The sequence below is a fragment of the Budorcas taxicolor genome, chromosome 14, assembly GCF_023091745.1.
Source record: "Budorcas taxicolor isolate Tak-1 chromosome 14, Takin1.1, whole genome shotgun sequence".
Taxonomy (NCBI): Eukaryota; Metazoa; Chordata; class Mammalia; order Artiodactyla; family Bovidae; genus Budorcas; species Budorcas taxicolor.
Genome location: NC_068923.1, coordinates 57,619,309 through 57,643,758, shown reverse-complemented (window position 1 = coordinate 57,643,758; position 24,450 = coordinate 57,619,309). Strand labels below are relative to the sequence as shown.

The following is a 24,450-nucleotide window of genomic DNA, read 5'->3' as shown; positions in this document are numbered from 1 at the left end:
AGTTGGGCATCCATATGTTAAAAAGAAATGAACTTTAACCTGCCTCACATCTTCTACAAAAATTAATTCAAAATGGATCATGGTCTTAAATGTAAAACACAAAGCTATAAATCTCTTGGGAAAAAAATATAAAAACAAATCTTTAAGGTATAACTAGGTAAAAAGTTTTTAGACTCAACACCAAAAAAGGAAAATTTGATAAACTGGATGTAAGCAAAATTTATAAGGATGAAAAGGCGAGGTACGGGGTGGGAAAAAATATTTGCAAACCATGTGTCTAACAAAGGACTAGTAAAAGTCAACAATAAAAAGAAACAAACAAGGCAATTATGAAATAGACATTTCACTGAAGAGGATACACAGATGGCAAATAAACACATGAAAAGAAGTTCAACATCATTAGCCATTAGGAAACTGCAAATTAAAACAAGATCGAAATGGCTCTACACGCTTACAAGAATGACTAAAATATAAAATAGTGACAACACCAAATGCTGGTGAGGATAAGGAAAAACTAGATCATTCACATTGTTGTAGAAATATAAAATGTTGTAGCTACTCTGGAAATGAGTTTCTTCAAAAACTTAAACATGGGCCTTTTTCCGAGAGAAATTAGTAAGTATCTTCTCACAAAAAACTTTACTCAGATATTTGTAGTAGCTGTATTTGTAGCAGCCAAACCTGGTTCATACGCCCTTCAACAGATGAGTGGTTAAACAAATGTGGTATATGCATACCATGGAATATATATATATATATATATATACACACACACTCAGCAATAAAAAGGAGCCAGCTACTGATAAATGAAGCAAATTGAATGAATCTCCAGGGAACTGTGCTGAGTGAATAAGGTCAATCAAAAATGGTAACATACAGTATGGTACTATTTACATAATGTTCTTTAAAATGACAAAATGATAGAAATAGAGACCAGATTTGTGGTTTACAGGGGTTAAGGATGTGCTCGGGGCAGAAGGGAAGTGGCTGTGGCTGTAGACGGGCAATCTGGATAATCCTGGTGGTGATGAAAATGTCTTGTGTCCTCACTGCATAGCTGTCAGTTTTCTGGTTGTGATGTTGTACTGTAGTGTTTCCAGAAATTACACTGGGAGAAACTGAGCAGCAGACACATGAGATCTCCCTGTGTTACAAGCAACTGCATACGGATCTGCAATCATCTAGAAATAAAAACGGATTTAAAAAATTAAGTCAAGGGACTTCCCTCATGGTTCAGTGGTTAAGAATCTGCCTTCCCAGCACTGAAGACGCAGATATAGAAAACTGACTTATGGACGTGGGCAGGAGGAGGAAGGAGAGGGTGAGAAGAATGGAGAGAGTAGCATTGAATCAGTCAGTTCAGTTCAGTCACTCAGTCGTGTCCGACTCCTTGCGACCCCATGAATCACAGCACGCCAGGCCTCCCTGTCCATCACCATCTCCCAGAGTTCACTCAAACTCAAGTCCATTGAGTTGGTGATGCCATCCAGCCATCTCATCCTCTGTCGTCCTCTTCTCCTCCTGCCCCCAACCCCTCCCAGCATCAGAGTCTTTTCCAGTGAGTCAACTCTTTGCATGAGGTGGCCAGAGTATTGGAGTTTCACCTTTAGCATCATTCCTTCCAAAGAAATCCCAGGGCTGATCTCCTTTAGGATGGACTGGTTGGATCTCCTTGAAGTCCAAGGGACTCTCAAGAGTCTTCTCCAACACCACAGTTCAAAAGCATCAGTTCTTTGGCAGTCAGCTTTCTTCACAGTCCAACTCTCACATCCATACATGACTACTGGGAAAACTATAGCCTTGACTAGACAGACCTTTGTTGGCATATACATTACCATATATAAAATAGATAGCTAATGGAAATTTCCTGTATGACTCAGGGAACTCAGACCAGGGCTCTGTAACAACCTAGAAGGGTGGGAAAGGGTGGGACGTGGGAGGAAGATTCCAGAGGGAGGGGATATATGTATACCTATGGCTGATTCATGATGATGTATGGCAGAAACCAAAGCAATATTATAAAGTGATTATCCTTCAATTGAAAAAAAAAAAAATCTGCCTTCCCATGCAGGGGACAAGGGTTCCATCCCTGGTCAGGGAACCAGGATCCCACATGGCCACAGAGCAACTAAGCCCACGTGCTCTGAACTCTGCTCACCATAATTATAGAGCCCACGTTGGGCAACTAAGACCCGACACAGTTCAGTCGTGTCCGACTCTTTGTGACCCCATGGACTGCAGCATGCCAGGCTTCCCTGTCCATCACCAACTCCTGGAGCTTACTCAAACTCATATCCATTAAATCGGTAATGCCATCCAACCATCTCATCCTCTGTTGTCCCCTTCTCCTCCTGCCTTCAATCTTTCCCAGCATCAGGGTCTTTTCCATGGAGTCAATTCTTTGCATCAGGTGGCCAAAGTATTGGAGTTTCAGCTTCAGTATCAGTCATTCCAATGATTATTCAGGGCTGATCTCCTATAGGATGGACTGGTTGGATCTCCTTGCAGTCCACGGGTCTCTCAAGAGTCTTCTCCAACACCACAGTTCAAAAGCATCAATTCTTCGGTGTTCAGCTTTCTTTATGGTCCAACTCTCACATCCGCACATGACCACTGAATAAACAAGACCTGACACAGGCATAAATAAATTTTAAAAAAAATTTTTTTTGAGTGAAGAGCTTTTAAAATGTCCTGTAGATCATTTCAGTTTGAGTCAGTATCATACTATACAGAACTTTCCGTATCCAAATTCAGAAAGTTATTACAATGAAATTGCCTCTTAAAGTATAGTTATTCTTTGTTTGGTGGAGGTTGTGAAGGAAAGCAAGGGATTCTGTTATATTGATCATATGTGTCCAAAAATTGTTAATACTTGTTGAATCCCCAACACTCTGTGATGTCAATAGCGTTTTAAAGACAAGGACACTCTGACACAGAGAGGTGAAATACTGCCCTGATGAGTAGTGAGGCAGAGTCTGAACTGGTTCTGAAACCTGCATTCTCTCTCAATGACTACACTCTTCTCCCTACTCACACTAGCTGCTTATTTCGCCTCTAAGTATCTTTGTGGTGCATGGCACTGCCTTTAGGAAGTTTAAGCACTTTTCCTAGGCCCTGCAGTAGTACATCTGAGATAGAAATTCCAGGCCTTTGCTATCTAAATTCCATCCTGCTCCCAACCTCAGCAGAAGCTATATATCAGATGACCCTCAAATCTGATCCTCAAGCCTGTTTTGTGGACCTGCTTAGTGATGGAAGGTAGAGTATTATTTTTCAAATCATATTAGTAGTAGCATGTATTTAAACATAGTGACATATCATGTGAAAATCCATGTTTCCAGCTTCTCTTAAAGGAAAAAAAGAAAGGAAAACAGTCGCCAACACTGGCTTCACATTCCCAAGTTCCCCAAAGGAGTTAGATGTTAACACATGTGCTTTGTGGCTGCCCAGTTATACAAGGCATGTTTGCCACAGTCCTTACCACTCCTTATTGCCTCCCAGATAATGCAGCCAGCCACCAGCTGCCTTTTTATCATGGCGTGACACTTGTTTTCCTTAGGATAAAGGAAGGCAACATCGTTCACCTCCCTTTCTACCAAATCATAGACCGTCTGAGATGGCTTTGTCTTCTTCTGACACACTTCACTCATATATGGTTATATATCATATCTGATCATGCCTGACCCTGTCATCACTTGAATTTATGAGTCACCCTTCATGATAGGACAAAGCTGTGACTACTGCTGACACCATTGTCTCCTCTTCCTCACCTGCCCACAAGGGCCTCTTTCTTCCAAGTTTATGCAGCCTTTCTCGTCTCTTCCCTAAGAATCTATTGCTGCCTTTTTTTTCCTTTTTTTTTTTTTTAGCACACAAGTCACATTTCTTTCTCATGGCTTTAATATTCTACCTTTTATATTAGCAATTTGTCTAGATGTATCATCCCTAATTATAAACTATTTAAAGTTTTATTTCTAAAAACCTCCATTATTAGAGAATTTACAGTTGTCGTACTTAAGACTCCCATAGAATTGGAGGAGTTGAAATCATTAGTCCAACTAGGGAAAGATAGTCACTGAAATAAAATCGGCATACACAAAATAAAGTGTCTTCTCTGGCATTTCTTAAGTTAGTAATAAAGAGTATTGTGCAATTACTTCATTGCTATGGTTACTTTAATATTTCTTGCCAAAGACTTTCTGGTAGTTCTGTCAGAGTTTCAATGAGGTACTCATCAGTTGAATTAATTTCATGACACTTAATATGTGTAGTAAGTAGTAATATTTCTTCTGCGGGATTCCCAGGTGGCACAGTTGGTAAAGAATCTGCCTGCCAGTGCAGGAGATGTAAGAGATGTGGGTTCGATCCCTGGGTCGGGAAGATCCCCTGGAGGAGGGCATGGCAACCCACTCCAGTATTCCTGCCTGGAGAACCCCATGGACAGAGGAGCCTGATGGGCTACAGTCCATGAGGTCACAAAAAGTCAGACACAACTGAAGTGACTTAGCACACACACATTTCTTCTGCATCCACACGCGCATTTCTTCTGCATCTGACTTTCTAACAAGGTATTCAAGGTGTTTTCAATTTTACAACTCAGAGGTCCCATCTCTACCAAGAAGCCCAATTCTGAATGTCTCTACTGATTCTCACATTGGTTGTTGTTTAGTCACTAAGTCATGTCTGACTCTTGTGATCCCATGGACTGTAGCCCACCAGGTTCCTCTGACCATGGGATTTCCCAGGCAAGCACACTGGAGTGGGCTGCCATTGGAAGCCACCAGGGAAGCGCAATTCTTAGATACTCAATCTGAAATAGTTGCTCTATTAGGAAATAGAAGTAAGGAGTTTCACAGAAGGGGAATTTACCACAAGGGAAAGGTTAATCAGTTATTCATATTGATATACTTAGCACATTGTTGTTACAGAACAGACGTTCAGAAGGAGCTAATAATATTCTGTATAGAACTCTTAAGTAATTCACTACTGTATTATGCTTAGAAGTGTTTTTTTTCTTCCTGTCCAAACCGTAAATGACAAGAGGCTGCCATGTTTGTAGCCATTGTGTTAGGATTGAGGGATGATGGAAAGTTCCAGGAAGATGATAACCTTTCAAGCTGGGCATGTGACTAGTGCTGATAGAAGATGGGGGGGTGGGTGGGGGATTGCAGGAATGGAAAGCTGCTTGGGATCTAAGCTGTGGGCCCTACGCCCATCTCGCTGCCAATCCCTGTTATCTTTATTTGCAGGGAAGGTCTGAGAAGGCTGAGATGTGGCTCAGTTTTCACCAGACCCAGACATCAGTGACTTCTTAACTCATAATGCCACTGTGGGAGAAACTCGAGCATTTCCAGGAGAGAAGGAAGGTGATGAAGTGAGTGAAAGGGTGTGGAACAGAGTAAAATTTGAGAGGATAAGAGCTTGTACTGTGGAGCCAGACTATCTGTTGCTATGTGTCTGCCTCCCTGCCCCTCCCCCATCAGCTCTATGACCTCGAGCAAATAATTAACCTCTCTAAATGTCAGTTTCCACGTCTGTAAATGGGGATAATAATTGTATTTCCCTCATAAGGCTGTTCTCATATGAAAGGTACATAGAACATGCCTGGCATAAGATGTCAGCCACTGTTAGTGTTACTGTTATAGAAGGAGAGGCTCACAGAGCTGGGACCAGAAGACAGGCTTGTTCTGTCCTGTACCAGACAGTCAATGTTTCCTTTCATAAGTAGCAACATCTCTTCACTGTACAATTTTTTTTCCCCTTCTTTGTCAATTGCTCTTTTTATTCTGTACCTGCAAGGTCATCTGAAACAGCCTGTCTTTTAATGTAATAAGTCAGGAGCCTAGAAAATAGACAAAATAAGGCAGGATAAAGAATGGCAAGTCAAAGCTCTGCATGCTTTTGGGATGCTTATCAATGTGTTTTCAGACATCTCTTTGGAAAACCTATTTCCAGCTTTAGATGTTTTTTCAGGCTTGGTCTTTGCATTAAACCCAAATATCTTATCATTTCCGAAATATGTCCATCCATGACTTATAAAATATTATAGAGATCTTTGGCTCTGTTGGAAAAGGCCTTAGTTCTTATCTCTACTTCATTAAGGACTAGAGAAGAAAAGCCTTCATATTATAATAGAATTGATTGTCCTCAGTTCTTTTCAAGATACTTGTTTTTAAAGCTATTTTTCATACTAGACTAGATTCAAATCACTTTTTAAGTTGATTTTATTAAACAGATTCAAACTTTATCACTTTATCTCAAGAAATGAAAGAGTGAAAGCGTTAGTCATTCAGTTGTATCTGACTCTTCCCGACCCCATGGACTGTAGCCCACCGGACTCCTCTATCCATGGAATTCTCCAGGCAAGAATATTAGAGTAGGTTGCCATTCCCTTCTCCAGGGGATCTTCCCAACCCAGGGATTGAACCTGGGTCTCTTGTCTCCTGCATTGGCAGGCAGTTGTTTTTTTCCCCACTAGTGCCACCTACGAAGCCCTATCTCAAGAAACAAGTACATAATAAATAATATGCAACTGAGTGTGTAATTTGAATCCAGAAACTCTGACATTGAAAGAAAGAAACTAGCAGACGCTTGCTGTATTTTTCCTAGTTCTGTGTGTCAGGAGTTTTGCTGAATATATTTATAACAATGCCCCTGTAAGGAAAACTATTCTTGAGTTCAGGGGTTTCATAAACCCAGTTCCATGCACTGGGCTTGATTGCTGTGGGCAGGACAAGTCGGCACAGTTCTCTCCAGGTGGACGAGGTGGGAGCTGCTCCTCCAGCGCCCAGTGTGGCTCCTTAGAGTAGACTTAGGGATGGAGGAGAAGGAGCAGAGAGCATTATGGGATGAGGTGTTCATGTTGCCATGGAGACAGTTGGGACTGAGAAGGGGACATAGGAGTGAATGGGGTTGAAAGACTTTTGAGATGGCAGGCAAGGGTGACTTGAGCTCTGACTGCCCTTCGTTATCCAATATCTTGTCTCTTTCCTGTTCTTTCAGCAGCTGCAGACTTTTATCTCTGATGTGCGGGACTATGGAGAGCGGGTTATGAAGTCGTGAGGAGGAAAAGTGGGAATGTTTCTTGCCCTGTCTTTTGCCCCCTCCTCCTCCTCACTGTTGATCCCGCCTTGTCGCATAGAACTGACATCCTCACTGGGTTGGAGAGTGGAAGCCTGGAAAGCGAGTTCCAGAAGAAAATGAAGCAACTTTGTTTTCTTCATCTCTTCTGGTCTCCTTTACCACTTCATTTCTTTCTAGGTCTCGTGGGAGTGGGAGATCCAAATAAGCAAGCACAGGAATGCCTCCCCTGCCCTTTTTACCTCCCCTCTTCCTCCTGGCCTCGATGCCAGCAGTTACCCGCTTGCCACACAGAAACACACACAGTCACATACACACACACACACACACACTGTAGGCCCATCGTGAGGCGTGCATGTGTGTGTGGGACGGGGTGATTAGGGCTCCAATAGAAATAGGCTTGAGAACATATAGCTGGATGTTGTGAGCAAAACAAGACCTTAAAATTGTGAGGGGAAAAATCAGATGATTCAGCTATTGGCCTAAAATAGAGTCCAGAGAACTAGTTCTAAAATTTTAGTGAAAATGTTAACCGTTCAGTTGTGTCCACCTCTTTTCAACCTTATGTACTATAGCCCACCGGGTTCCTCTGTCCATGGGATCTTCCAGGCAAGAATACTGGAGTGGGTTGCCATTTCCTTCTCCAAGGAATCTTCACAACCCAGGAATCGAACCCATGTCTCTCGCACTGCAGGCAGATTCTTTACCATCTGAGCCTCCAGGGAAGCCAATGATAAAGCAGAAGATTCCAACTGACTGGGTCAAAAAGGCTGCAGAAGCCTTGCAAAGTGAATTCATTGGGCAGATGGGAGAAGGGGGCCAAGGAGCAGAGCATGTTCCTGGCAGAGGTAGCAGCTTTATGCAGGTAATAGCATTAGCTAGGGCAAGAAACCAGAGAAGGCAATGGCACCCACTCCAGTACTCTTGCCTGGAAAATCCCATGGATGGAGGAGCCTCGTAGGCTACAGTCCATGGGGTCGCTAAGAGTCGGACACGACTGAGCGACTTCACTTTCACTTTTCACTTTCATGCATTGGAGAAGGAAATGGCAACCCACTCCAGTGTTCTTGCCTGGAGAATCCCAGGGACGGGGGAGCCTGGTGCACTGCCGTCTATGGGGTCGCACAGAGTCGGACACGACAAGCGACTTAGCAGCAGCAGGGCAAGAAACTCAGATGGGTACCAAAAATGAGTGAGCCAGAGGGTCTCAAAGCCCTCTAGGATGTCAGCAGATGGGAGATGGGTAAAACTTCATCCCTTTCCTTTTATTCTGCTTTAGCAACAGCACTGCCACGCAGTGTTCAAAAGTAGCTGGTGCTTGGCTGCAGTATCTGGGAGACAGCAGGGAGTGGTAAGGACTGTGGCCAACAGAGAGCACATGCCTCATCTAAAGGGCGGCAGTTCGAGCTTCACTCAGTTGCTGCTTTGGGGGAATTTGCAAATATAAGTCCAACACTGAGAGATTTTTATTCCACATGATATACAGTAGGCCCTGTTCTGTGCGTGCTAAGTCGCTTCAGTCGTGTCCGACTCTTTGCGACCCTTTGGACTGTAGGCCACCAGGCTCCTCTGTCCATGGGATTCTCCAGGCAAGAATACTGTAGTGAGTTGCCATTTCCTCCTTCAAGGGATCTTTCCAACCCAGGGATCGAACCTGTGTCTCCTGTGGCTCCTGCATTGCAGGTGAATTCTTTACCACTGAGCCACTGGGAGAGCCCAGGCCCTGTTCTAAATGCTTAATATACTCATTTAGCACATCTCCAAAAATGTAGTGAAGATTTCCCCAACCTGTTGCCTCAACCAGTTCATGACAGACTTCCTGGGATGTGCAGTTCAGCAGTATCTTCTCTTTGTACTTTTTCCCCTTCATGTACCAGTATTTCCTGGAATGCTTTGTACCCCCAGATGACAGAATGATATTCTCTTATGAAGGACGTTGCCTTGAGAGAGAGGAGAGTGCTTCCAAGGTAGGATTGGGTACTTCTGGCTCTCTTTGATTAGCAGTCCCTCTCAAGGATTATTTAGGAAATGCTGCCCACAACAATGTCAGTCCGTCCTGGTCTCCCACTAATCTAACGTTTGACTTTCAGCAGAGTGCTCACATTGTTTCCAAACTTCTACACCAAACTTTGAATTTTGATTCAGTTAACCTTTTGTGTTTTTATAACATGCCTTCTTCAATGCAGTGCTTTTCTTTTACATCCAACAAATTATTTCTGATTTCTAAATGCATAGAAAGAAACTGAAACTTGTGGGGAAAAGTACAGCCAATCTTTTTAATACCTGGAGAAATTTTTTTCCAGAAAATCACTGTGCTGAGAGGGTTCCAGTTGGTATTCAAATGTGAGTCAGGACAGATGTCACATACAGTGATGAAAGTGTATGCCAGTGCTTATTTACCTTTTGGAAAATAGTGGCCCAAAAGGGATGGGATTTGAATATTATTGAATATTCCCCACTAACTACTTTTTGTGGCTGGAATCCTGAAGAAACTCATAGTAAAGTTTCCCTGATGCTGGGAAAGACTGAAGGCAAAAGGAGAAGGGGGCGGCAGAGGATGAGATGGTTAGACAGCATCACCTTCTCAATGGACGTGAATTTGAGCAAACTCTGGGAGATGACTGAGGACAGAGAAGCCTGGCATGCTGCTGTCCATGGAGTAACAAAGAGTCAGACAAGACTTAGCGACTGAACAACAAAATAGAAATGAATGGCTCCCAAACTGAAACAGGAAGAATGAAGTGCGGCTGGACAGAGAAGGTGTGGCGGAAACTGGTTTGAAAGATGCAGTGACAGATCAGCAGATCGAGAGCGACTCAGAGTGTTTACAAGTTTTCACATGGTTCTAGCTTTGTTTTGTTTTCCTGGGAAGGCATATCCTTGAGGGTGTGAATCATATTCACTTGGTTGGTCTCCAGAACTCCAAGGCAGGGCCATGTGTAGCTGGGACTTAGGAGCAGTTAGTGAAGTAGGGACCAAAGGTCGAAGGTGAAACACTGAACCCAAAAGGTACCACAAATGTGAGATCCAGATCTTGAGCAGGAAGCCTGGTGGCCAGTTCCACACACCATCACGACGTGGGCACTGTGTCACCAGCAAGCCCTCTACTGTGTTCTGGATTTGCGTTTCCAGCATCTCTAAGTGTATTCACAGTATTGAAAGATGAAAGGAATCGGTGACAAACACAAACAACCGGTGTTCTCAGCAGCAAGCTGTAGATACACAGAAGAGGAATTTAAGGGGGAAGAGTCCTGAAGGAGCAGGAGGGGTTGGAAGGTGTGAGACCTACTTGGGTATCTGCAACGGCAGACTTTTCAGCCTTTCCTCGTCTTTAGAAGGAAGCTGCTGAACAGGATGGTTCTCTGGCCTGTGGTTCTCAGACTTGAATGTGCACGCAGATTACCCAGGCATCCTGTGACATTGCACCTTCTCAGTTCCTAAGTCTCGGGTGGGGCCGAGGTTTGCTGTTCTGACGGGCTTCCGGCGCTGCTGCTAGGCCACAGACCACACGCCGTTCAGCTCGCTCTGCGTGATCTCTCAGCCCAGGCTTCCACGAGCTCTGCATGTCTCTGAGCGAGTGATCATCTGGCATTTCAGAAAGACAGGGAGGTGGCAGGAAACACGCCTGCCGTGGCAGTCACTTCTCATTCTTCATAATCAACTTCATCAAAAACCCTTTATGTGCCTAATTATGCATGACAATTTCACATGCTTTACAAAGAGAACTAACTCGATTTGGCCCCCGCATTATCGGACTTGACAGCCTAAGACAGCTGGAGAAATATGCATAGAGACAGTAATAAATATTGAGGCAGTAATAAATATGGAGTGATAAATATTCATCCATATATTAATATAAAACATTAAAATAAAAGAGGTTATGTATTTAGCATGGGCCCTAGGATATTTATCTTTCGTACAGTGTTTGTACCTTTTCAAAATCTGAGAAACTAAAAATGTTGACTGTGATTTTTATTTAAAGAGAAAGAGTTTCTGTTTTTCAGATGGTGGCTGGGGAAGGGGAGGGTCCCTTTTTAAGGTTTCTTATTGTTTCTGTTGTTGTTTTATTTATTTTTAGCTTCACTAACATTGAAAGCAATATTCTATGAGCCCCATGTGCCTAACCCTAATTACCGTGTAAGTGTGTCTTGGCCTGATTTTGTGTTGCTCAACACTGAGCATGTGGACACAGTTTCATTAACCTCAGGTCTTTCTACCTAAGGGCCTTAAGCCCATCAAGTCATTCTCACATAGTCCTTGGGAAGCAAAAGAGGCAGGACCAGACATTGTTATCTCTGAATCGTGGTTGCTTCTGATGTGTCCAGAGTCTCGTGGTAATTAACTCACACAGGAAGGCTTAGATTCCATTCTGTTTCTTCTGTACGTGTGCTAAACTCACCCAAGGTCTTGGCTGCCTTGGTGGAGAAAGGGATCCAACGAGCGGCCATTGCCAGCATTCTCTCCTGACAGCAGAACAAATTTTGTTACTGATGGGCCACCCACCCACTGGAGATTGCATTCAGGTCCCCATGGTGCTGAGCAGGTTTGTTATAACTTATCACAGTTTAATAGAGTGATTTCAGATTCATCCCTTTCATTGATTTCTTCTAGCCGAGAAACGGCTGAAAGAATTATCACAGAGCTAGAAAATGGTCACATCTCACCAAGGATGCCTGTGTCTGATATTAGTCATCATGGGATTAGAGACGGTTGGCTTATTGGTTTATCCTTTCTTGATTCAGGTAATATAATATTTAGTGGTGACTATGTATGTGCTTGGGCTTCCCGGGTGGCGCTAGTGGTAAAGAATCCGCTTGCCAATGCAGGAGACAGAAGAGACGTGGGTTCGATCCTGGGTCAGGAGGATCCCCTGGAGGAAAGCATGGTAACCCACTACAGTAGAATCCTGTGGACAGAGGAGCCTGGCAGGCTACTATGGTCCATAGGGTCACAAAGAGTCGGACACGACTGAAGTGACTTAGCACTCATGCATGCATGTATGTGCTTAGGAATCTGGCCACAGTTCTAGGTGACAGCTGTGTGTTATCCAAAATGATCTGAGTGAGGTGTACCTCTGGAGTCAGGTACGCTTGCTTGAAACTTGGCTTCGCCACTCACTGGCTGTGTCACTTACCTTTTCCAAACCTCTGTTTCCCCATCTGTAGAATCAGCATAACAATAGAACAGATTCCGTGGAATTCCCAGGAGATCCCATGAGATGAGGGTGTATGGAATGTGCAGCACGGGGCCTGCAAATATTAATAGGAAGCCTTGTAACTGGTAATTTTTAGTAATCATAATAAAACTATTACAAATGACAGCATCTGAAATCATCTGAGTCTTGAAAGAGAGCAGAGATTCTAAATTCAGCATTTTCATATTATTTCATGAGTGAGTATTAGTGTGGGAGTTTGTATCTAGGTTAATGAGAATGTCACACTCTGTTTATTAGGAATAAAGCTGTTATTGAAGCAAAGCCTGCATTAATTAGGCTCAACTTCATCTTTCATTCAGTTATGTCACATACAGCTGTTGTTTCCCTCGTTTTGTAAAATTAACTAAAAGAGTGAAGGCAGTCTGCTCAGATTAAGAAGACATAAAAACTCTGAGTAATTATTAGAGCCAGAAGCTAAGCCTTTATGAAGCCACAGTGGCAACACTATGTACTTTGCATTAGTGCCTGGTAATAGACCTTTGTGGGCACCGGGAGCTGTGCAGGCCAGGTCGAGGGCACTGAGTAGGTGGTTGCCCCTCAAAGCTAATTGAGAGCAGAGGGGGAGGGGTGTCTGGAACTTGGTCTTAGGAAGTGAGCTGATGCCATTTGCTGCAGACAGGGTGGGAATGCAGATGAGGCGCTCCAAGGGCCCCATGCTTCCATAAATGGAATCCAAAGCCTGCCAACTGTATATTGTAAGACTGAAAGGCAGGACCAAGCAAGGGCAAGAGGCAGCTGAATGGAAACGCAGGAAGCCAAAATGAGCCATTTAAGGTGGAAGAGGGGAAGCAGAGCACCAGGAAAGTCCCTCAGCCCAGAAACCCATTCAGTAACACTTTTTATAGGGTGCCTGTGGCTTCTGGGCAAGTGGAGGTTGAGACCAGCTTGGCACAAACAGAAGCCAGTTCTTCCCCAAATTCAGTGTGCACGTGGCTCACCTGTTCAAATGTAGATTCTAATTCAGTAGGTGTGAGATTCTGCATTTCACACAAGCCACAGGTATGGTTGGTGATGCGAGGCCGGGGACTACACTTTGAGTGCGTGAATGCGTGATAAGTCGCTTCAGTTGTGTCTTACTCTTTGTGACCCCATGGACTGTAGCTCACCAGGCTCCTCTGTCCATAGGATTCTCCAGGCAAGAATACTGGAGTGGGTTGCCATGCCCTCCTCCAGGGGATCTTCCTGACCCAGGGATCGAACCCAAGTCTCTTGTGTCACTTGCATTGGCTGGCAGGTTCTTTACCACTAGCGCCACCTGGCAAGCCCATATTTTGAGTAGCAAGGGTTTGACCCACTCTCTCTACCCGCATTCCGTTCTTGGTCACCACCTCTTTCTATTTAACCCCGCTCTTGTGCCTTAACTCCAGCCACTCTTGCACTCCACCCACACCTGCAATCCACATGTCCTACTAATCTCCACGGCATAACTCTCTCTACCTCCTCCGCGGCTTCACCTGTGCTGGAATGTGGCTGAAGAAACATACACTGCTGTATGAGTAGGTCTCACGTTCATCCCCGTGGGCCCTTCTTCCTTGTTGGTTTACTCTTTCCCTCTCCTGGAGGACTTCTTCCTCCTCCCTGCTCTCCTGTCAGACCTCCACTACTTCCTTCCCCACCCTTAGTGCCAGCTAATATCCCTGCCTCCACTTCTCTTCTTTGTATCATGACTTAGACAAGAACTTCCTCCGGTTTCCTCCGCTGGATCTGCATGTTTGCGTGTGGGTCACTGGCCCAGGCCTTCTCTGCAGCAGCCATGGGAGCAGGGAGCAGAGTTGTCATGTGCTGGCCACTATTCCAGGTGGAGTTTCAATACTGATGGAGACACACAATTCCCAGCCCTGTGGGGCTTTCTGGTGCAGGCGGGAGACAAACCAGCCTTCTGACGAAACAGTTACAATAATCACTGAGGAAAATAACAGAAGCCAGTTTGGGGCCGAGTGCTGCCCTGGGGAAGGCACTACTTTAAGTAGGGAGTTGGGAAAGACCTCAGGGGGTAAAATATGCTAAGCAGAGCCCCTGAAGGTGGTGGGAGGGGCTGGGTGAGGGAGTAGGAGGGGCTGGGACTGGGTGGGGGCTGGGAGGGGAAGTGGGCTGGGGGTAGCTGGGGGGCTGGGGATGGTGCTGCAGGATAGGCTAGAGGTTGAAGGGCGATCAGGGGCCAACCGTGGACATTGCCGCTCCCTGGAGAGTGGTGGGGAGCAAGTCAGAGAGGGGCTGGTCACCCTAGGCCCCGAAGTGACCACAGTGATGCACGATGAATCGGAGCATGCTCCCTGCTCCCATGGCTGCTGCAGAGAAGGCCTGGGCCAGTGACCCACACGCAAACATGCCAGTACTCTGTTGTTTAGTTGCTCAGTTGTTTCCCTATCCTTCACTGTCTCCAAGACTTTGCTCAAGTTCATGTTCATTGAGTTGGTAATGCCATCCACTCACTCTGGATCATTTGAATTGACATGGCTACCTGTTTTGGGACTCTTTTTCACCTGACTGTCCTGAATGTAATAGAAATCATTGAGCTTTCCAAACCCTTGAGGGATCAGGAGGGAAAATGACTAGTATTAAATTCTTTCCAGAAATTCCTGTTCTTCCTTTTCTCTTTAATTGCTTTCAGGGAGGTCAGTAGTTAAGTCAGGATTTAACCCACCACCTGCTCGGGGCTGCGGGGCTTCTTATCTTCATGTGGGACATGGACAAAGAGCTGTAACCTGTTAGCACTTAACAACAGTTCCTCAGGCCAAATGCCCACTTTCCTTAGGGCTGATGGTAAGGAATCCACCTGCAATGCAGGATACCCGAGTTCCATCCCTGGGTCAGGAAGATCCCCTTGGAGAAGGGAATGGCAACCCACTCCAGTATTCTTGCCTGGAGAATCCCATGGACTGAGAAGCCTGGTGGGCTATAGTTCATAGGGTCCCAGAGCGTCAAACATGACTGAGCAACTGACACGTTCATGCTTTTACACACTTCAGCCTGTACATACTTTTTGTTACTTGTGTCTCTCTGTATCTTATGTGTTGGTTACTTGGTTTCCTGAACTGAGCCTCTTTGCTTTTGTATAACATAGAGGTCTATCAGTCTTAGACTCATTAGAAAAGACCCTGATGCTGGCAAAGATTGAAGGCAGGAGGAGAAGGAGATGACAGAGGATGAAATGGTTGGATGGCATCACCAACTCAATGGACATGAGTTTGAGTAAGCTTCTGGAGATGGTGAAGGACAGGGAAGCCTGGCGTGCTGCAGTCCCTGGGGTCGCAAAGAGTCGGACATGACTGAGCGACTGAACAACAACTATCAGTATTTAACTCAAAATAGTTATTGCTCTACTTAAGAACAGGTGCTTTTCCCAAACCCTTGTTTCTGTTGCAGTTGTTTAGAGCTTGAAATGCAGCTTCGTGGTTTTATAAACAATGGTGTGGCTGGTGTGGAAACCTTCCAGAGCTCATAGCTTTGCTGAGCTGTCTTTGCGTAGTACTTGAGAATGGGGAATTCCCCACAGAAGGGCAAAGAGGAGAGAATTTCCATTGCTTTTCTATGTTGAAAGCAAACCCTTTGCCAATGTGATCTTTTGCCCTTTTCCTCCTAATCAGACACTCTCCCTCATCTTCTGCTGCAGCTTTCTCTTGCAGCTTCAGCCAGGGGGCTCTTAGCTCACGTGGTCAGGGGCCCTAGGACATGGGATGGGGGCTGAGGACCTCCTGTCTTGCTGACCTCTGGATAGTCTGAGCTGGCAGGCCATGGAGGGACCACCACCTTGCTCACTATTTCCCTTTGCTCTTTCTCAAATTGCTTTGCATTTCATTTCTTTTTAAGAAATAGCTCTTTCTTTTCTCTTTTAAACTCTTATCAAAAAGGAAAAAAAAATCACATTGGTTTACCTCAGTGGGTACTTTTTCTAAGACTATTCGATCTAGTTATTGGATCATTTTTTTCACTCAGTGCTTTTTACTTCCGCCTAATAGTTTAAGATACCTTCTAAGATCCTCAGTCTACAAAAACAGAATATTAAATTTGTGATTACGTTCCTCAAACTTGAATCACACATCCTCTTGGAGGAAGTGATCTTTCTAAGTGATACAGATTTATCTTAACCATAGGAAACCATGCTAACAAAAATATGGCATGTTTCAAGATTAAGATATAAAATAGTATGGCTAAATCTATTATAACAATTATCACACAGTTCTATGCAGTTGGGGAAGATCCCTTGGAGAAGGAAATGGCAACCCACTCCAGTATTTTTGCCTGGGAAATCTCATGGACAGAGGAACCTGGCAGGCTACAGTCCGTGGCGTCACGAAGAGTCAGACATGACTGCACAACTGAGCGCACAGACAGACAGACTTTTGTTCCAGTCTGTTCCAGATAAAATATGTCTTTATTCTGATAAGACTGTCATCTTCTTGAGGCATGAAACCATTTTTGTTTTTGTTTTAATCTCTAAGTACCTTGCATCCTGAAAGGTACACGTTTGTGATTCGAAGTACTAAACCATAGTTACCCTTAGTGTCTGTGAGAAGAGATGGAATGGAGTTATGAGTAAGACATAAAGCATGGGCATAATTAGTAATCATTGACAGCACATGTGACTAATGCAATCATTTTTACTTTCCTACTGGTATAAAATTTGTGATAATACATAGATCTGTGAATATTGGCAGAGCAAGTTTTAGCTTTTGTTTTTCAGCGTTATTTTCTACCTTCAGTTCAGTTCAGTTCAGTTGCTCAGTCGTGTCCAACTCTCTGCTCGCAGCACGCCAAGCCTCCCTGTCCATCACCAACTCCCAGAGTTCACTCAGACTCACGTCCATCGAGTCCGTGATGCCATCCAGCCACCTCATCCTGTGTCGTCCCCTTCTCCTCCTGCCCCCAATCCCTCCCAGCATCAGAGTCTTTTCCAGTGAATCAACTCTTCGCATGAGGTGGCCAAACTTTTGGAGTTTCAGCTTTAGCATCATTCCTTCCAAAGGACACCCAGGGCTGATCTCCTTTAGGATGGACTGGTTGGATTTCCTTGCAATCCAAGAGACTCTCAAGAGTCTTCTCCAACACCACAGTTAAAAAGCATCAATTCTTTGGCGCTCAGCCTTCTTCACAGTCCAACTCTCACATCTATACATGACCATTGGAAAAACCATAGCCTTAACTAGACAGACCTCTGTTGACAAATATCTCTGCTTTTGAATATGCTATCTAGGTTGGTCATAACTTTTCTTCCAAGGAGTAAGCGTCTTTTAATTTCATGGCTGCAGTCACCATCTGCAGTGATTTTGGAGCCCCCAAAAATAAAGTCTGACACTGTTTCCACTGTTTCCCCATCTATTTCCCATGAAGTGATGGGACCAGATGCCATGATCTTCGTTTTCTGAATGTTGAGCTTTAAGCCAACTTTTTCATTCTCCTCTTTCACTTTCATCAAGAGGCTTTCTAGTTCCTCTTCACTGTCTGCCATAAGGGTAGTGTCATCTGCAGATCTGAGGTTATTGATATTTCTCGGCAATCTTGATTCCAGCTTATGCTTCTTCCAGCCCAGCATTTCTCATAATGTACTCTGCATATAATTTAAATAAGCAGGGTGACAATATACAGCCTTGACGTACTCCTTTTTTACCTCACTAGAGGTTAAGTAATTATTTTAGTTACTTTCTTTATTGCTCAGAACTTTAATAAGTAAATGAAAAAGATCATCATCTTACCCTTCATTGTGATGTGCTTAGTCGCTTAGTAATGTCTCTTTGCAACACTACTGACTCTTTGAGGCACTGACTCTGACACTTTCTGACTCTTTGCGACTCCATGGACGATATAGCCTGCCAGGCTCCTCTGTCCATGCAGATTCTGCAGGCAAGAATACTGGAGTGGGTTAGCCATGCCCTCCTCCAGGGGATCTTCCCACCCCAGGGACTGAACCCAGGCCTCCCACATTGCAGGCAGATTCTTTACCATCTGAGCCACCAGGGAAGCCCAAAGAGTGAATATGACAGAAAACAATGAGAAGTTGGCCTGATTTGAGCAGTGAACATGTAAGTAGCCTGCGTGCATATTCATGGGATTCTCTAGGCAAGAATACTAGAGTGGGTTGCCATGCCCTTCTCCAGGGTCTTTCCCAGCCCAGGGATCGAACTCGCGTCTCTTGTGTCTCCTGCATTGACAGGCAGGTTCTTCACCCCTAGAGCCATCTGGGAAGCCCTTTATTACTGCAGTTTCATCCAGTTCAGAGTTTTGAAATTGTTTCCTGTTGTGTTTCCTTTCCAGAAAACCCCGAGGTCATTCTCTTATTTCAACAGTTGAATGCAACTTCACAGCTGGGAGAGAGTGATTGTGAGGTATTCGTTTTTCTGGTTTATTCTACACTGTTTATCCATGTTTGCTTACAGTTTAACTTTGTACAGGCATCAAGGGTGTATTTGGGTACTCTGAGATGTGGGACTGGAGACACACAGCTTTGAAGTTGAAAAACCTCAAGGGTATTTGCTAATTCAGTTTTGAAGTTAGCACCGTGGGGCTTCTGCCCCAGCCTCTAAGACACCACCCACCATGCTTCCTACAACATGGTGTTTCCCTTTGGTCAGTGATGGACATGAGCTTGGTTCTCCCTTTTAATGTCTATGTGAAATTAGGCAAAGTGCTTAACCTCATTCAAGTTCTGTGTTCATCTTTGAGATGGAGACTATAATTGAATAGCTTGATGAGTTTCCAGTTCCAAACAGTACTCACCACCACCACCAATACCAGCAACAAAATATATATTGGACTGTGTTCTACTTGTTATTATTATCAGTAGTATTGGTCATCTCATTTAGTGCTGATAATGAAGTTATATAAAAATTCTTTAATGACTTCAAGTCATCTATGAACACAACTGACACCAGAAAAAAATCAGCTAGCCTAAACAAACAAGTTAACACAAAGGCATTCTTTATTTGATGTTAGCAATTAGTTCGCTGCATGGTTATCTGCTTTTCTAATGAATCCTGGACTTTGAAGTGCTCTGCCCACCCATTTAAAAGATTTACAAACCTCAAGCACTGTGACCTAACTGACCTCTGTCCATTATACGTCATTATCCAATTCCTCTTATGGGCCAGAAAGGAAAGAGTACATCTGGTCTGAATCTCTTCACAGAAGCAATCTTGTAAAATAGGCCACTGTCTTTCAATCAAATCTCTCGTTTAACTTGCTGAGAAGCTCTTTCTTTTGCTAGAGGAACCCTTTCCTCTTAGGAGAGCAGGGTGCTATTTCAGGGTCATTGGGGTTCCCCTTGGAGATCTTTCTAAATATAACTGCAGATCCTGGAAAACAGCCTGCCTTTTGTTAGTTAAGTTCAGCTTAAGAGTCAGTGCATTAGGAGCTTCGATTATCCGTGCTCCAAAAATGCCTTCCTCTGATCTCCTAGCATTTGACAAGAATCTCGAATCAGGGATTATATATTGTTTTCTCTAATGTACTTCCATTTTCGCTAGAGCTGCTTGCCTTACACATTTTATTTGTGGGCCTGAATTATAGAGCATTTTCTAATTAGGGGGGCATTAAAGATTTAACTCAAGAATCTATATATTTTAGAATAGGGCTCAGATGTTTCTGAGGAGGAATCACACGGTCCTCTTAAGTTTTTAGAAAGCATTGTATTGACTGCTTTTTTTTTTTTTTTTGATAGGTGGTAGATCGCTTCAGTCTTACTGTGGGGATATTTTTCTGCCTTTTTTTAAAAATTGATCTGGAATTTGCAGTTTGCTCTCTGCCAAAGTCTTGACCCCAGCTTTTGGTTATCATCATTTGTATATCCCAAGCAGTTTTCAAAACTAATCTGTGCACAGTGGAACCTTCTTCCCCACCCCTCCTCACTTGTCTGCTACTCACAACTGATACCTTCTCCTGGAATCAGTATTTTAATTAAAGGCATCACTGTTGACCTGGTAGCTCAAGCCAGCAGTCTCCATCCTGACACTGCTTCACTCTTTGCATTCAGTCCACACTGGATCCCGGATTTAAGAGAACGTATGAAAAGTTCCCCAAACAGTGGCGCTTGGTGAGGTCAATATTGATTGCCAGCTGTCACAAATGTTAATTGTAAATATCCTTCCGGTCTAGCTATCCTCTGCCTCTCACTGTCGCTACATCAGTTCTGGTTCTCATCAACTCCATGCCAGTCTGTTGCTGGAGCTCACTAGTATAGCTGTCTTTCAACAGATTGTCCCCACTCTAGGTACCCTGCTCCCCACTTTATAGTGTGATTTCTTGTTCAGTGACTTCTGTGGGCCCTTGTAACCTTGAGAATAGACCCAGGTATCTTGGTGTGTACCTCCACTGTCAGTCTTGTGCAGCCTCTAGCACACTGCCTGCCTTCCCCTGCTTTGATGTCTGTGCTTCGTTAGGACGGAGTTTCTTGGGCTGTTTCAACACATCCTGTCCTTTCAGGCTTTGCACGTGCTGGTCTCACTCCTGATAATGCCCTTGCTCAGTTCTTGAAAAATCGCCATGCATCCTTCAAAGTCCACGTCAATTTCCATCTCCTCTGAGAAGCCTCTCCCACTCCCACGATTTCCTCATGTGAACTGGGTTCCCATGATTCTTTAGCTGTATCTCTGGTCAGACTATACTTAATTATCCATTCATATGTCTGACCCGCCTATGGACACTAACCTTGAGGGTAAGATTCAGATATTATTTTTGTATCTATAGCATTTAATAGATGCCTTGCACATAGTAACACTCAGTGGATGCTCTAATTTAAATGAGTGTATCTCTGATTCTGTAACAAAAAGGAAGGTGTGTGTGTAGTCACTTAGTCGTGTTCAACTCTTTGGACTATAGCCCGGTAGGTTCCTTTGTCCGTGGGATTCTCCAGGCAAGAATACTGCAGTGGGTTGCCATTCCCTTCTCCAGGGGATCTTCCCAACCCAGGAATTGAACCCACGTCTCCTGTGTTTCCTACATTGCAGGCAGATTCTTTACCCACTGAGACACTGGGGAATCCCAAAAAAGGAAGGTAGTGTTTGTAAAAAGGAATCTCAAGCTGTGCTTATTCTCTATGTACAGACATTTTTCTCAACAATGTTTTGTTTTTCTGTTAGACTGTTAGTATCTATGGATTAAAGAAGAGCTGCCCAAACCAATTTACAGCCCCTTTCTCTTTTCTATGGGCTTCCCTGGTGGCTCAGATAGTAAAGAATTCACCTGCAATACAGGAGACCCGGGTTTAATCCCTGTGTCAGGAAGATCCCCTGGAGAAGGAAAAGGGCAACTCACTCCAGTATTCTTGCCTGGGAAATGCCATGGACAGAGGAGCCTGGGGGGCTACAGTTCATGGGGTCGCAAAGAATCAGACAAAACTGATGAGCCAAGCAAGAGAGGGGCCATGGCTGTCAGAACTGAAATGCTGGCTGCGTATCCTGGAACTTGCAACTGTGTAGTCATTTCCACCTAGAGAGTAGATTCAAGTCAGTGCATTCGCCAATCTAGGTGAGGATAGTAGTTACTTGTATAATGTTTGAATTTGGGATTCAGAAATTAAATTACCCTGACCCATTTTCAGGCTTCTCGTGTGCCCCTGTCTTGGAAGTGTGTTTCAGATCACCAGAGTTGTTCTTTCCACGCATGAGAAAGACAAGCTGGGAGAACAGCATCAGTAACTGACTGCTGGGACAGGAGCCCTATTCCCAAAACAACAAGGCTGCAGTTAACACAGTTAGCAATGGATTGTGTCTTTGAGGAGCTCGGGAAACATAATGGGATTCATTTTTAATTCCAACCAATTCGAGAAACAAAGCAAAAGCCTTGGCCTCTGGAGTGGCTTTGTAATCAAAGGTTACCACAGGCCTGTCAGAACTCTCAACAGCTGTCTCCACTGTGAAAATAGGCTTAAGTTGTACGGTGATTTCAGAACTGAGGAAATGATGACTTTAGCCAGGTGTTGTCTGCCATGTGAACTCTGACTCGCAAAGATGAGGTTAATTTCAGTGTACAGTGTTTGCTTTATTTTTCAAACCAATTTTAATAGCAACCTCCTTGCACTCTGAAAAAATGTCTGAGAGCAGTTATAAAAGAGTTGATGTAAATAAGCATTACAATGTGTATCTTAGCTGTCTCTAGGTCAGTAGTCAACAAAATACTTTGCAGTCAATTAATTAATCCTGTTTTTTTTTTCTCTTTTTTACTATCCTGCCTTGCATTTATTATGTGAGTATCTTCTGAACTATAAAAGCAGTATACATATTCAGTATAGAAAGTTGAAAAATATGAAATTCCAAAGAAAGAAAAAAGCTTTCCTATGAGGCTGTACCCTAGAAAGAACCATTGTCAACATCTTGGTTGATATTAGCCTTAAACAGAGTTTTTTCCAGGCAGGGATGCATACTTTTCTTATTATGAAAAAGTTTACATCCATGAGAGAATGAATAATACAGTGAGTTCTTATATACTCACTGTATAAATTCACACATTACCAAGATTTTGCCAGTATTGGTTTGTCAACCTCTTTTTAATCTTTCCCTTCCTCTTTTATTTTGGAAGTATTGGCTAACTACCTTGAAAAGGAAAGAGGAATCCTGATTCCTGAAAGAGGGCTGTGGAAGGCAATCATTTGCCTTCCAATTTCATACACCTTCACCCAGCTTTTACTTAGGAAGCAAAAAGTATGGTTTTCCATTTACTATTGTACTTGAGGGATAAGTAGCCTTAATGCTCAGGTCTATCACATGCTAGATGGGTATTGATTTTTCTTCTTAAATCAATGTTTCCCTAGAGCATAGTTTTATTTATTCATAAAGCCAAGATGATGTCTGACAGGAGTTATGGCAGTGTAAATCTGTGATGCAGGCACAATACGAAGAGCTTTTGTAAGACTCAAAAATCAATGATGCTGGAGGGTTACTTCATAATCTTGAGAGAGTGCATTTGCTGTGCTTCCAAGTATAAAAGGAGAATTTCAGCCTCTAGTTAAGTTTCATTCTTCTGTTTTCTAGGCCACTGTCCAAATGAAGTACAGTTAACCCTTGAATAACGTGGGTTTGAACTGTGCAGGTTCACTTATACGTGGATTTTTTCTGATAGTGAATACTATATATAGTAAGTACTAAATGAGTCACAGTTGGTTGAATCCATGGAAGAAGAACCATGGGTGGTTACAGAGGGCCCACTATAAATTATGCACAGATTTGCACCCCTACCCCCACATTGTTCAAGGGTCAACTGTATAGCATCAGACTGGATAGAACCAAGCTTCAGCATTGGTCCCTTTTTGATACCAATCTGTTGACTTACTCTCAAAAGCTGTGCTGGCCCTGCTGATCATAACACTGTCATTTGGCTTCATGGTATAGAATACATTCTAAGAGTATTCACTTTTTGTCACTATATTTACTTTTTGGCATGTGAATATATCCTGACAATATTCACTTTTTGTGTGTGTTCTATTTTCTTTTTAGAAGTTTTTAATATATAAAAATTACTATTAGAATTTTTTAACTTAAAATATGTTTCAAATGGTTTCCCCAACGTTAACTGACTTTTTAGTGGTTAAAATTGCATCTAATCACTAGACTGTCCCCATCTAGACTTGTAAATATCAGTTTTCTATTAGGTATGTGATCTCAACAAGGTAGAACTTGGTTGGGAAATCAGATGACCTAGACACTGCTGTCATTATTTACTCCTGGCTTCTGTATGACCCCAGGTAAGTTCCAGAACTTCTCTGGGACTGTTTTTATTTATTTTGTTTTGAATTTTTCATTTAAATAAAGGTGAGTGAAGGCGCATGAAATTGGCAGGCATTTATTTGACTTCCATAGTTTTCTGTATATCAGGACTCTTTTTTTTTCCTTTTAAAATAACTAGCTGATATTAAAAAAAAAAAAGAAGAAGAAGGAAAGAAGAAATGAAAGACCAAAAAAGGGACAGGTGAAGTGAGGATTATTTCTTCGTGAAGGATAAAGTTTCTTCCAGTGTGAAAATACTGTGATTTTCTGTGAAAAGATTTCACATGCTGAGCTGTTATCAGTAGTCATGATTTCCTTGGAAATTTCTGAGCCATCATGGATGTACTTTGATTTCAGAATCTGAGGTCCCCAGCACCTGCTCCTGAGAGCAGATAGGGGCTCTGGCCAGACCTGTGGTTCCCTGGGACCCCAGTTCCCCACAAGGGCTTCTCTGGTGGCTCA

At 43.4% G+C, this 24,450-nt stretch overlaps 1 long non-coding RNA gene across 1 annotated transcript in view; it reads left to right on the top strand.

Annotated features, from left to right (window-relative positions):
* Window positions 1-23,885, top strand: part of LOC128059097 (uncharacterized) — a 57,301-nt gene extending 33,416 nt beyond the window's left edge. Inside the window, exons 2-3 of the long non-coding RNA XR_008200582.1 lie at window positions 18,548-18,618; window positions 23,874-23,885. This is a non-coding gene — a long non-coding RNA (uncharacterized LOC128059097). The remainder of the gene's footprint in view (window positions 1-18,547; window positions 18,619-23,873) is intronic.
* Window positions 23,886-24,450: the final 565 nt, after the last annotated feature.